The sequence below is a fragment of the Pristiophorus japonicus genome, chromosome 14 (assembly GCF_044704955.1).
Source record: "Pristiophorus japonicus isolate sPriJap1 chromosome 14, sPriJap1.hap1, whole genome shotgun sequence".
Classification (NCBI taxonomy): Eukaryota; Metazoa; Chordata; class Chondrichthyes; family Pristiophoridae; genus Pristiophorus; species Pristiophorus japonicus.
The window spans coordinates 101,580,132-101,592,644 of record NC_091990.1 but is presented as its reverse complement, the minus strand read 5'-3'; the positions used below and the strand labels follow the sequence as shown (position 1 = coordinate 101,592,644).

Sequence of the window (12,513 nt, the reverse complement as noted above, 5' to 3'; positions counted from 1 at the left end):
CCAAAGTACAGCACCTCCAACAATGCACAACTCTCAGTACAGAATAAATAATAATAAAAACAGAAAATGCCGGAAATCTCAGCAGGTCAGGCAGCATCTGTGGAGAGAGAAACAGAGTTAAGGTTTCAGGTTGATGCCCCTTTATCAGAATTAATAAGGTTGATTTCATCTTTCGGCAATGGTCGTGGATTGGTAGCCTGGTATACACCTCGCATGATTTTCCTTTGTATTGAAGTCAATGGAAAGGAAGATCAGACGGGGTGTATAGCGAGCGGCTGATCCGCTACCGTCCGCTTTCTGTCACCATCAAAAGGTAACATCGGCCCAAAAGTGTTATCCTAGGCTATGTGCTCAAGTCCTAGAATGTGGCTTGAACAATTACCTCTGACTTAGAGACAGAAATGTTACTACTGAATTGACACGAAAGAGAATGCAGGGTAAATCTTGAAGACAAAGGGATATCGGAGAATCTTGAAAGCAAAGAAATCGCACCACAAATGTTGAACATAATGAGAATGTGAAGGGATCACAGAGGCACAGAACCATCCAGGCAGTCTTGGAGCTGAGAGAAGAATACATTGAGTGTGTGTGACCCATCAGTGCTGAACCTCATTTAGCTGCAAATTGCAAACTGCTGAGCTAAGGTTCTCTGAAGTAAGTGAATATCCCACAGGAGGACTATGCATTTATAGTATTTTAGCTCATGTGCCAAATTAGTCGCGTTTCCTGAGCCTGAATGCTTGTTGGAGACGGGGGCTGTCAGATCTCCTAATGATTTCTCTTTAGAGCACTGACACAGTCTACAACTGCTCTGACTTCAGCTCTCTCTGGCTCAGTTAGGAACTGGGCACTACAGCAACAGGTAAGATCTCTTTCTCCAATTTCCTTGTTGCCCAAAAGTTAAAATAAAAATTAGAAATGTAAAATTATGTGAAATGTTATTTAAAAAAAAAACATAAATACAGATCTGTGTCTAGAGTGAAGTGCAATACATTTTAGGAATGTGTGATCTTTAATCTACTAGTGATAGGATGTTTCTCCCCCGACAGCTAAAATTACAGTGAAACAAACAGTTGTTTTTTTTATGAATCTTTGATTGTACTTTGGAACATTCAACATTGGCTGTAAACAATGTTCTCCAATGTTACTTGTCCCACTTATCACTACGATCTCACTACCATGTGGGGTACTTTTATTAATTTATTTGGATCATTGTAAATTATGTGAACAGGAAAGAAAGCTAGGGATGCATTACAAATTGGACTTAGCGTAACAAAAAAAAACAGGGCACAGTTTGAAAGAATTGAAGGTAAATCATTTAAAGAGGGTAATGGTCTTCTTTCAGGCTTCAAGGTGTATGTCAGATTCAAGTTGTCAACTTGTCAGTATTCATTGTCTTGTCATGCTGAATGATCATTCTTTTGGATATTCAGATACAATCATGAGTGATACCAGGATTGTCTGGTATGTGGGGCACACTCAGGTGTCAGGCAGTTTCTGATCTGTGGGACATTCTCAAAGCTGTCAAGAGAATCTGCTGTGTCATACTCACTGAAAGATATCAGAAATGTCCAGTCTATGGAATGCACTACAGGGGCCAGGATAATGTATTATGAGGGTTACACTGAGAAGTGTCCAGAACTACTCGACTTTCAACATCTCCAGACTGAGGGGTACCAAGGACATCTGTCTGTAAAGTAGGTGGAGGGATGTCAAATATTTCTGGTCTATACCAAGGGGTTCAGGAGCTTCTGATCTTTGGGGTATACTAAAGGAGGTTGGAATGTTACTGAAGTCCTATAATTTCTTGAGATTACGTTAGATGGTGAGAGATTTCATAAAGTTGTTGCTCCTTGGACTGGGTAGAACTTGGACAAGCAGGAGGTCAGGGTTGGACTTTAAAAAATTAATGAATGTCCTGAGGTGTTGTTGAAGGCCACACCAGGGAGACAAAAAGTAACCACAACGAGAGCACAGACAGCAACCTCAGTCAGCTCAAGGCCCCTGAAAGAGAGCATTACAGATGCATTGCTCACATAATATTTTTGTTGGTTTTTGTGATGGGGGCATCTTGCAGTAATTGCTAAGCTGCACCAACCAGGAACCTCTGCCACTAACGCCAGGGTCAGGAGGTAGGTTCCCTGAATTGTGTTCAAATGGTGGACGCTATTAGGGATGCATCTGGAAAAAGCAGAGGACTTCACCATTCTGTTGTGAGGGAAGCCATGCATAGATATTACAAGAAATTGAATACTCTTTTATAATGACACAATGCATCTTCTGTGGCTGTTGAGTTTGTCAGTTAATAGCTGACTAGATACATCAACAACAACTTGTATTGATATAGCACCTTTAACGTAGTAAAACGGCCCAAGGCACTTCATAAGAGTGTTATAAAACAAAATTTGAAACTGAGCCACATAAGGAGAAATTAGGACAGATGACTAAAAGCTTGGCAAAAAAAAGAGGTAGCTTTTAAGGAGCATCTTAAGGGAGAAAAGAGAAGCAGAGAGGTTTAGGGAAGGAATTCCAGAGCTTAGGGCCTTGGCAGGTGATGGCACGGCCACCAATGGTTGAGTGATTAAAATCAGGGATGTTCAAGCGGCCAGAATTAGAGGAGCACAGATCTCTCGGGGGTTGTGGGGCTGGAGGAAATTACAGATAAGGAGGGGCGAGGATATGGAGGGATTTGAAAACAAGGATGAGAATTTTAAAATAGAGGCGCTGCTTAACCGGGAACCAATGTAGGTCAGCGAACACAGGGACGTAAGAGGTCAGAATCGCCAATGAGCCATCCCCAATCGAAAGCTCCAGAACGTTATGTTCTACATGCCTGTCTGTTGGACTTCATGAAAATTAGGACTATGAAATTGAGAGTCACATGTTGATAGCTGACAAATTTCAGAGCAACTCTAATAGCAGGTTGTTACAAATGGAATGTTTCAATAGCTTCAAATCCCATTCACTTTGGTTCCCATGAGCTTTGCCAGAGGATGCCAATCTGCAGTTAGCAGTGTCTGACCCTATTTGTTTATTGAGGACTGACGTAATATTTACTGCTTTGGACTTGGATGTGACAGTATCAAGGGCAACTGCATTTCATGAACCAGGGGTGCTACTTGGACAAAAATCACAGAAAAATGAGGCAGAAGGAACACACCCTCTTTCCTCTGTCCCATGCCTGCCCCTAAGTGCAGGATTAGATTCCCTGTGTGCAGAAACCCCGCAAATCCCTGGCACACAAAGGCATCTTTGTCCCCTTTTTCCTGATGACTGTGCCTGGGGAATATGTGTTCCTTTGGCACTGACCCCAGGAAAATCAGTTCTGTGATCTGCATGGTCAAAGGCTAGATGAAGATGCCGAAATTCAGTACAGCCCGGTTTGAGATGACAGTGCCTGGTCGTTAAATTAAGCGCCGGGCGATGTTTAGCGCCCCCAATTGGGATATTCACTTTTAGCGCCCCAAGAGGGGAGTGGAGCGCTAAGGATAGCGATCCACACTCCAAGGACGCTGACTCTGATTCCTGGGGTGTTATTGCAGGAGCGCTGCTGAAGTTCTGGCGCTAGGAAATCACCATCCTAGCGCCTAAAGAGGAGGTCAGCTGGACCACCCGAAAAATTAGAGAAGCCAAGGCAGCTAAACAACAGTTGCGAACATCTAGGAGAGATACATTAATGGGAAATATTTCATATCTAACTGACCATCTGCTTCCCCTAACCCACCCATGACATTGGTGCCCAAACCCAGAACCTCGTGGTGGCCGAGAGCACAACAACAGACAATGTCAACCCTTTGATTGAGGCCAGATTATGTTCTTCCAACAAAAGGCAGTCCTATTCTGCCTGACCCAGTATGACTTAGTTCAATACCTCCAAATTAGGCTTGGAATCAACCATGCTTGAAAAGCTCCAAAATGAACTGATCGCCCAGACACTTAACCCCCACTCCACAACATTTCCCACAAATATATCATCACCCTCTATATTAAGTTTGCTTCCAGATCCCAGGAAAACACAAAGCCTTAAAAAAAAACAAGCCAGGCACTGAGACCTATAATTCTAGGTAACGGAGGAGGAATGGAAGGAGATCCTCACAACTACCACCAGCAACAGAGTGTATTGCGCCCATATTTGATCCACAAATTCCACCCCTCCAAGGGAATATACTGCTATACCTTTTCTGGTCCTGCCTCCTCCTTCACCCATTCTGGACCGTATTCCAAAAGCAGATCTTGTGTCCCTTTGAGATAATTACTACTACCCAATATCCAATTAAAGGATAGATTTAATGTGGATCAAAACACAATTCTAATTTTCCAAAATTGCAATCAGTTACAAGAATTAACAGCACCACCAAAAGCTATTCCTCATCATATCATCCACTCTACACTATAGGTTTGTCACTACGATTCCCCCTCACTTAATTGCTGATCGCTGCCATACTGTTATGAGAAAGATGTCAGAAACTTCCCACAGATGAGAATGGGGATATACTGTGAAGATCACATCTAATGTCTCAGCCACTGTGGTAGTTCATAGACAGAGATTGTTCTAGAATTAGAACCTTCTTTAAAATAGTGAATGAATCATGCTAACATCTCATTCGCCTCCTTATTTTTCTGTACATCTGTTGTTTTGGTCAAACATGAGAGCTTCCCCTGTTTCTATCAATTCCCATTGCAGAGTAATTTATTTTTTGCTTGTCGTCTTGAGGATTGAGGCATCCACTTATCATTCTCAGATCAGTAACTGCTAAAATCAGCCTAAGTACACAGACTCCGCTTCAGGACAAGCCTTGAAGGTCATCCACTGAAAGGCAAGGAACATTTCAGGCCCGGAGGGAGGCAGGGGGAGGGGGCTGGCGGACAGTGACCTACCAACTGTTGTAGTAAGGCTCCTGCATTTTCAGAAGTTCTGTTTCACCTTCTTAGATACCTTGCAGAACAATCCTCAAGTCTTTCAAACTCAGTTTTCCCCTTTTATTGTGAATTTATTAACTTCTTCCTGAGTTACATTTCTATTAGGAGGCCTCTATCAAGTGGTCAGTTTTCATGTGAGCCTGCGCTGCGCTGCTGCGGACCCATCTGCAAAAAGCAGAATGTTAGACAGTTGCATTGATGTTGAGTCAGTTGTTTGTTGCTTTTTCAGTAATGTGAAATTCAGCAGTTAGTCTCATTTCAACACGTGGCGTTATAATTACTGAATGCACAAACACTGGGAGGGTACAGTTGTGTGGTACGCTGGTATGCTAACGTAAGCTGTATGTTTTGTGTGGAAATTGACAACAAGTGGCTGACCTTTGAACAGAGCCATGAGCAACACAACATTTTTAAAATTAGTTTTATAATTAATTTTTCTGATTATCAAATTGTTAGTCCTGAGAAATGGAGTAACCTTCCCATTTCAGACATTTCAGGTCTGACTTTTCTGATGCTTGCCCCTTGTTTCAGGGCAAAGATTTGGAAAAAGATGCAGAGACTCATTTTCATTGCCCTGGAATTTCCCCGTGTAAGAGAATTTGAATCGGACAATAAATATGGTTGCAACTTAAACCTTTTATTGTTTTTGACGAAGTATTGACATACTCAATATCTTTAAGCAGTAGTCCTTGAAAAATAAATGCAATTAACCCATTGTTCCTCTGGCTAGAAACATAACCATCATCGAACCTTTTGTTATTGTCTCTCTCTTTACAAATTGTGAAGGAAAGCTCAAAATCATTATAGGCCTCTAGTCACGCACATTGTCCTAGATGATTCATTATAGCATGACTGTAGTTATTGTGAACAAGACCCCCATAAATGAAGTAGTTCCAAACAGAACAATAAATGCTAACTAGTTTACCATCTTGGACCCAGTGTCCTGCTTCCGATCACTGGTTTCATGATGTATTAATAAAGTTTAGTCAAACAGGCATGAATTACATATTTTTCAACTCAACAGAAAATAAACAGCATTGTCAGCTAAATTGTACACTGGTACATTAAACTCTAAAGCACCTTGGGAATGAGCGTCAATCATTTCATTATTTTATGTTATATATGTAAACCTGTAAATACCTTGTTTAACCACCAGAGGGCTCATCAGAGTCCCAAGGGATCCCACAATCCCTTGGGTGCACCTATACATAAGAAGGTCTCACAGGCTGGAGAGGCACTCTGGAGACCTGTAATAAAGGACTATGTCACACTTTATCTTAAGCTCACAGTATCTCGCTAGACTCTTTATTCAATACATAACAACTGGCAATGAGATACCGTTGACGAATCCCACCGCAACGATGCAGAGAACAGTGGGCATTCTGGAGAAATTTTCGGAGTGGGATGATTGGGAAACCTTCATGGAGCAACTCGACCAATACTTTGTAGCCAACGAGCTGGAAGGAGAAGCGAACACTGCCAAACGAAGGGCGATTCTCCTCACCGTTTGCGGGGCACCAACATATGGCCTCATGAAAAATCTGCTTGCTCCAGCGAAACCCACAGAGAAGTCGTATGATGATTTGTGCATACTGGTCCGGGAGCATCTAAACTTGAAGGAAAGCGTTCTGATGGTGAGGTACAGGTTCTACATGTACAAGAGATCTGAAAGCCAGGAAGTGTCGAGCTACGTCGCCGAGCTAAGACACCTTGCAGGACATTGCGAATTTGAAGGACACTTGGAGCACATGCTCAGGGACTTTTTTGTACTTAGCATTGGCCATGAAGTAATACTTCGCAAACATTTGACTGTAGAGACCCCAACCTTGAGTAAAGCTATAGCAATAGCCCAGGCATCCATCGCCAGTGACAATACTAAACAAATCTCTCAGCACACGAGTGCTGCTACAAGTACTGTGAACAAAGTAATGTTGTTTTCGATTCGTAACATACAGGGCAGGCCTGCAGCTGCACATCCACAGATGTCTCAGAATCCATCATCAAGGGTGATGAATGCAAGGCCATTTGACACCATGTTGGCGCTGCGGAGGCGATCATCGTTTCCATTCATGCCGCTTCAAAAGATACGTTTGCAAGGGCTGTGGAACAATGGAACATCTCCAATGTATGTGCAGGCGATCCGCAAACCCTGCCAATCCTGCAAACCACCATGTTGCAGAAGAGGACTGATCCACGATGGATCACGATGAACCAGAGCCTCAGACCGAGGAGGCAGAGGTATTTGGGGTGCACACATTTACCACAAAGTGTTCCCCGATAATGCTGAAGGTTGAATTAAATGGACTCTCGGTGTCAGTGGAGCTGGACACGGGCACGAACCAGTCCATTATGAGCAAAAAGACTTTTGATAAATTGTGGTGCAGCAAGGCCTCAAAGCCAGTCCTGATTCCTTCGCATTAAACTGAGAACATACACAAAGGGACGTGTAAATCGGCAGTGCTGCCATAAAGATCTACGATGGAGCGGTGCACAAGCTACCACTCTAGGTGGTACCTGGCGATGGCCCCACGCTGCTCGGCAGGAGCTGGCTGGGGAATATACGCTAGAACTGGGACGATGTCCAAGCGCTCTCATCCGTCGACAACATTTCATGTGCCCAGGTTCTAAACAAGTTCCCCTCGCTGTTCGAACCAGGCATCGGGAAGTTCCAAAGAGCAAAAGTGCAGATCCACCCGATTCCGGGGGTGCGACCGGTCCATCACAAGGCGAGAGCGGTACCGTACATGATGAGAGAGAGGGAGGAGATCAAGCTGGACCGTCTGCAACGAGAGGGCATCATTTCGCCGATCGAATTCAACGAGTGGGCCAGTCCAATTGTTCCAGTCCTCAAAAGAGATGGCACCATCAGAATCTGTGGTAATTACAAAGTAACTATCAATCGTTTCTCCCTGCAGGATCAATACCCACTACCAAAGGCAGACAACCTATTTGCGACGCTGGCGGGAGGAAAAACGTTCACAAAGCTGGACTTGACCTTGGCCTACATGATGCAGGTGCTGGAGGAATCATCGAAGGGTCTCACCTGCATCAACACGCACAAAGGTCTCTTCATTTACAACAGATGACCGTTTGGGATTCGATCAGCTGCGGTGATACTCCAGAGAAACATGGAAAGCTTACTGAAGTCTGTCCCGCACACCTTGGTCTTCCAGGATGACATCTTGGTTACAGGTCGAGCATCTGCAGCACCTGGAGGAGGTTCTTAGTCGGCTCAATCGTGTGAGCTCAGTTTAAAACGCTCGAAGTGCGTTTTCCTGGCGCCTGAAGTGGAGTTCCTAGGGAGAAGATTCGCGGTGGACGGCATCAGGCCCATCGATTCGAAGACGGAGGCAATCGAGAACACACCGAGACCACAGAATGTGTCAGAGCTGCGGTCATTTCTGGGACTTCTGAACTACTTTGGCAACTTCTTACCGGGTCTTAGCACACTGTTAGAACCACTACATGCTTTACTGCGTAAGGGAGATGAATGGGTATGGGGTAAAAGCCAAGAAAATGCCTTTGTAAAAGCTAGAAAACTGTTCTGCTCAAACAAATTGCTTGTGTTGTATGATCCATGTAAGTGTTTGGTTCTAGCATATGATCCGACATCGTATGATGACGTGTGTGTGTATTGCAACAAGCTAATGAATCTGGGAAATTGGAACCGGTTGCTTATGCATCCAGAAGTCTGTCTAAGGCTTAGAGGGCCTACAGCATGATCGAAAAAGAAGCGTTGGCGTGTGTTTATGGGGTGAAGAAAATGCATCAATATCTGTTTGGGCTCAAATTTGAATTGGAAACCGACCATAAGCCACTGATACCTCTTTTTTCTGAAAGTAAGGGGATAAATACGAATGCATCAGCCCGCATCCAGAGATCGGCGCTCACGTTGTCCGCATACAACTACGCCACTACAGAAAACTGTGCCTATGCTCTCAGTAGACTGCCATTGCCCATCACTGGGGTGGAGATGGCACAGCCGCAGATTTAGTCATGGTAATGGAAGCATTCGAGAGTGAACAATCACCTATTACCACCCGACAGATTAAAACCTGGACGAGTCAGGACCCCTTACTGTCCTTCGTAAAAAACTGTGTGCTCCATGAAAGTTGGTCCAGTGTCCTGTTAGAAATGCAGGAAGAAATAAAGACGTACCAGTGGCGCAAAGATGAAATGTCTATACAGGCAGACTGCCTTCTGTGGGGCAATCGGGTAGTCATACCCAAAAAGGGTAGGGACACTTTCATTAGTGATCACCACAGTACCCACCCAGGCATTGTAACGATGAAAGCGATGGCCAGATGCCACATGTGATGGCCCGGTATCGATGCAGACTTAGAGTCCTGCATGCACAAATGTAATACATCTTCACAGTTAAGCAATGCACCCAGGGAGGCACCACTAAGTTTATGGTCTTGGCCCTCCAAACCGTGGTCTCGGGTCCATGTCGACTATGCAGACCCGTTCTTGGGAAAAATGCTCCTAGGGGTTGTAGATGCATACTCCAAAAGGATTGAACGTGAGATAATGTCGGCAAGCACGTCCGCTGCCACCACTGAAAGCCTGCGGGCCATGTTTGCCATGCACGGCCTGCCCGATGTCCTTGTGAGTGACAATGGGCCGTGCTTCACCACTGCTGAGTTCAAAGAGTTCATGACCTGTAATGGGATCAAACATGTCCCATTTAAACCAGCATCCAATGGTCAGGCAGAGAGAACAGTGCAAACAATCAAGCGGAGGTTGAAGAGGGTAACTGATGGCTCACTACAGACTCGCCTATCCTGAGTCCTGCTTAGTTACCGCACAAGACCCCACTCGCTCACTGGGATCCCTCCACTGAACTGCTCATGAAAAGGGCACAAGACAAGGTTCTCGTTAGTCCACTCCTGATCTACACGAATAGGTAGAGAGCAGGCGGCTTCAAGAAAGTACATATCATGATCGCGCAAATGTGTCACGCGAAATTGAGATTAATGATCCTGTATTTGTGTTGAACTATGGACAAGGTCCCAAGTGGCCTCCCGGCACTGTCGTGGCCAAAGAGGGGAGTAGGGTGTTTCTGGTCAAACTTTCAAATGGACTCACCTACAGGAAACACTTGGACCAAACCAAACTCAGATTCACGGACTATCCTGAGCAACCCACAATAAAAACCTTTTTTGACCCTCCAACACACACACACACCAGTGGCAACCGACCCAGCGGTTGACCACAAAGCAGAACCCATCACCCGCAGCAGCCCAGCAGGACTCAGCATGCCAGGCAGCCCAACAAGGCCAGCTGCATAGCAGCCCAGCGAGAGCCCAACAAATAACTCACCAAAACCAACATTTGCACCGAGACGATCAACCAGAGAAAGAAAGGCCCCAGATCAACTCACATTGTAAATAGTTACACTATTGACTTGGGGGGGGGGGGGGGGAGGGGTGCGGTGTTGTTATATATGTAAACCTGTAAATACCTTGTTTAACCACCAGAGGGCTCATCCCCTAGAGTCCCAAGGGATCCCACAATCCCTTGTGAGCACCTGTACATAAGGAGGCCTCACAGGCTGGAGAGGCACTCTGGAGACCTGTAATAAAGGACGATGGTCGCACTTTTACTTTGAGCTCACAGTATTTGGCCAGACTCTTTATTCAATACATAACAACTTATAGCTACACAAGCCATACACAAATTAAAAGAAAGCAAATACCTTAATTATATTAGATTAAACTAAATCATAATCCTCCACATATATGTATACTCGAGTCAGGTATCTTACACATGTGGGAGGCAAATGTGGAGCACAGGCCCATCAAGGGCATGAAAATGAGCTGAGTGGGGTCAGTTCCAATCTTCCAACTCATTTTTCTAACATATTGCTTGCTCAACGCTCCTGAGAGACCTGTAGCTGTGTTCAAATTTCCTCCCCTTTTTGCCAGCACTCGGCCTTGTCGGGGTATGAGCTTGCATTGTAATAGGAAATAACAGCGTTCCTGGGCCAGGACAGGAGCAGTACATTCGGGGACCTATGTATCAGAATCAACTGTTCCAACATTCACTCAGGCATAGGCTAGTTGCAGAGTTAAACTCCCTTTACATGAAATACCCCTATTCGGATGCAGCTAGGGTTGCCAACACTCCAGGATTATCCTGGAGTCTCCAGAAATTCAAGATTAATCTCCTGGTCAAGCAACACAGGGGAAAGGAATTAGAAGAGCAAATGTGTAGGCAAATTACAGAAAGATGTAAGAACTACAGAATAGTGATAATAGACAGGAATAGCAACATGTAAAGAGCAAAGAGGGAGAGGAATTTATGAAATGTGTACGAGAACTTTCTTGATCAGTGTGTTTCCAGCCCAACGAGGAAGGAAGCAGTGCTGGATTTAGTTCTGAGGAATGAAGTGGGGCAAGTGAAGCATGTTTCAGTGGGAGAGCATTAGGTGAACAGTGATCATAATATCAAAGGTTTCGAATTTTTATGGAAAAGGACAAGGAACAAACAAGCGTACACATATTTACTAGAGGAGGGCCAACTTCAGTGAGCTAAAAAGGGATCTGGCATCAAAAATTCAGGCCAAACAGTAATTGAACAATGGGGGCCTTTAAAGCAGAGATGGTTTTGGTACAGAGTAGACACATTCCCATGAGGGGGAAAGAAAGGACCTGGACGACTAAAGATAGAGGTAAAATGAGACAGAAAAAGGAGGCTTATCGCAAATGTAAGAGTCATAATATAGTACAGAACAATGCTGAATAAAGAAAGTATAGAGGAGATCTAAAAAAAAGGGAATGAAAGGGGCAAAGAGTGTATATGAGAACAGATTAGCGGCTAACAACCGGGACAACAAAAGTCTTTTATAAAACACAAATAATAAAAGGGTAACCAAAGGAAGGTAGGGCTGATTAGCTATCAAAAAGGAGATTTTCTTGTGGAGGCAGAGGTTTTGGCTGAGGTACGAAATGAGTACTTTGCAACTGTCTTAACTAGAGAAAAGGATGCTGTTAATGTAGCATTAAAGGAAGGTGTAATGTATTTGCTTAATGGGTTCTTTGCTTAAGCATTCATAGCAACACATTGCTATTCAGAACTAGTTGGTTTATGAACAAAGGTTTATCACACTGCACATTACTAGTTCATCCACTAGGCTCACAACCACATGCCTCACCATGGATCCCCCAAATCCAACTGACTGGGGTTTTATTGAGTCTTGTGAACACCATGTGACTAAGCCACTCACAATTCAATAGCTCTATGACTATTTTGGTAGAATAATCATCAAGTGCCCCCTGACTAAAACTAAAACCAACGAATTAACTTTTTACCAGAACTGAAATCAAATTAAAATTTGGTTGCCTGGGGTCTCTCGTGCAAGGCCACAAGTGTACCGGTGGACACCGCGTGCTCCATCTCCAGGGACAGCCTGGCTCGAATGGAACCACGGGAGAGAGGCAGGCAGTCGGGTTGAACGACCGCCTGCTGCCTGGACCGGTGATGGCCACGCCCAGGAGCATTTCTACGAAGAGGCCTTCCAACCTGCCCGCTCCCCTCCGCACAGTGTGCCCAAAGATTAGGAGCGTAGGACAGAATTTGAGGAGCAGCCCC

At 44.5% G+C, this 12,513-nt stretch overlaps 1 protein-coding gene across 2 annotated transcripts in view; it reads left to right on the top strand.

The window, feature by feature from the left end:
- LOC139280004 (immunoglobulin superfamily member 22-like) overlaps window positions 1–12,513 on the top strand; it is a 134,324-nt gene that overhangs the window by 32,243 nt on the left and 89,568 nt on the right. The window contains exon 1 of one of the 2 annotated variants that reach the window (XM_070899420.1): window positions 468–862. The exons of the other annotated variant lie outside the window; for it this stretch is intronic. The gene's annotated coding sequence lies outside the window, so the exon portion shown is untranslated. Of the gene's footprint in view, window positions 1–467; window positions 863–12,513 lie in introns of those variants that run through there. 2 annotated transcript variants of the gene reach the window in all.